Source organism: Arachis ipaensis, chromosome B01 (assembly GCF_000816755.2).
Source record: "Arachis ipaensis cultivar K30076 chromosome B01, Araip1.1, whole genome shotgun sequence".
Taxonomy (NCBI): Eukaryota; Viridiplantae; Streptophyta; class Magnoliopsida; order Fabales; family Fabaceae; genus Arachis; species Arachis ipaensis.
Genome location: NC_029785.2, coordinates 126,838,194 through 126,840,760, shown reverse-complemented (window position 1 = coordinate 126,840,760; position 2,567 = coordinate 126,838,194).

Here is a 2,567-nt window from a genome sequence, read left to right as displayed (position 1 = left end):
GAAAGACATCGCACAAGTGAGGGGGAAGGGATTCACATTTGAATTCAGCCCTACATTTACTGTTGAATTTACCGTAGGATTAATCCGATGGTAAATTACCAAAACGATGCATTTCGTTAAACCGTGATACCGTCGAAATTTTCCGACGGTAACATTGGCGCGCATGACTTCTGTTTTTGCGCCAATAATTACCATCAGATTTAGCGACGAAAAATCTGACGGTAATCTTTTACGGCGACAAATTTCTTCTCCTTTCTGTTGAAAAATCCGACATTAAATCCGTTGGTACAGGTTGACGCTAATTCTAACGGTAAATCTGACGGTACTCAGCATTTTTCTTGTAGACATGATGATAGGTAGCAGAGGTAGATCGAGTGGGTCTTGTGGTCATGCTGGAGGAAGGATTTTCACCGAATCCCTAGGGACTACCGCTCAGTCATCTCCCTCTACCCCGACTACTCTGTCAACCCCTGTAATGTCACAGGCGGGTCCAGCGGACCAGCAATTTATCTGTAACAGCTCAGACCACCTGCTAGCACGATATTGCCTTTGACGATAGGGATGATAGTCGAAGCCCACCACACTCACTCGTCAAAACGCGTCATGTTAGGGAGAGGTATCCACACCCTTATAAGGCATGCTTCGTGCCCCTCCCCAACAGATGTGGGACCTTACAATCCACCCCCTTAGGGAGCCTAGCGCCCTCATTGGCACATCGATCCAGACTCTGACTCTGATACCATCTGTAACAGCCCAAACCACCCGCTAGCACGATATTGTCCGCTTTGGCACACAAGGCCTCACGGTTTTGCTTTTGACGATAGGGATGATAGCCGAAGCCCCCACACTCACTCGTCAAAATGCGTTATGCTAGGGAGAGGTATCCATACCCTTATACGGCATGCTTTGTTCCCTTCCCCAACCGATGTGGGACCTTACATCATCATGGTCTCAAACCCGAAACTACGTTCTTCCTTCTGCTATGCCCCCTATAGATCCAGCGATAAAGCCCACGGTGGGTGATTCCTCTAATGCGTCCCAGCAGGATGCCTCTCCACCACCGCCCGTTATTTGACTGAGAATTTGGCCTAATGGCATGCAGGCGAGTACATACTATTTTAATGTCTTTTATCCGCAATCTATTTTGAATTTGTTAAGGTTTATGTGTTTCTATGTGTTTGTTAATCTTAAGTTTTTTCATTGATAGGTTTGCACCAAACAATAATGCATGTATACAGGAGATCTCTGAGGTGATTAAGTCTATGTAAGACCACCTGTGGCCGAACTACACGAAGATCCCCGCTAAGACCATAGGGCAATGGTTTCAGAAGTGGGTAGTAAGAACCCAATGTTGTTGAATTAATTATATTTGAACTGTATTTTATTTTGACTAACTAATGTTGTTGAATCACTTTGTATAGTTGAAATTCATATGGGATACAGAATATAATCTCATGATCAGGAAGATCTATGACCACTTGGCAGCTAAACGACTTCAACAGATGATGAGACTTTTGTCAGGGGCGCGACCATTTGACAACCTGAATCCGTCCATCTATCAAGAAGGAACTGGAAGCTCATTTTAGAAATGATGATGGGTTCAAGTGTCGCTGTCTGACGAACGTTGCTAACAAGGCTTCTTCGAGGTCGTCGAAGTATACGGGTGGGTAGGCAACCTTCATGAATACGAAGAGCAGACTAGTAAAAAGTTTGGTAATGTTTGTTAATAGTTACTTGAATTTGTTGTTTTTTATTTATTTTATTGGTTGATTTGAATATGTGTAGTCTAGTCATTGGATCGTGAGGCACCATCGTGAGGAGACACTGGCGGAGACCTTCAAGTATACCCATACTTTAAAGGCCAACAAGGAGAAGAGATTTGCTGACGAACGGTCTACGGTCTATTATGTGAGTTTCAATTAATTCTAAGTTTTAAATTTATTTGGTTTGAAATTAATTAACTATTATCCTAATCACAACGTGTGTTACAATAGAACTACACGTAAAGATTGGAGGCCACGACCCAGCAGTCTCAGATTTCTAGTGGAAATGACGAAGTTGGCTCCGAGACCTCAGTGGTAGATCCTAATAGGGTTTGGCACCAGACCGCCTCTGAATCCCACAAGAATCACCGCTTTGGGTTGGGGTCGTTCTTCGCCAATAGGCTTCGCTCCTCCGGATTGGCGGCTTCATCTGCCACTGCCTCTGCCACCAGCCCTTCCAATTCCTAGATAGTTGTGGACTTGAGAGAGGAGGTTCAAAAGCTCACACAGGAGCTTCACCAGACACAGGAGCAGGCTGATCAGAGGTACAATGACCTTCTTGCACGCATTGCCATAAGCTTCGAACTCGGTCAGAGGCTAGAGCGGGTAGAGCAATTGCGAGAGGAGATGGAGGTGTACGCCGCTCAGATGCAAGCTGGAAGTAGCGGCGCTGATGAGGCCGGCAGCCACGCTGTTGGTAAGGAACTGATTTCAACACCCACTCCGCTTGCCCCAGCAGGGGGATGAGGACGATGACGACGACCGGTAGTTTGTATGGTGTAAGGAGTCGTTTATTTTTTTTCG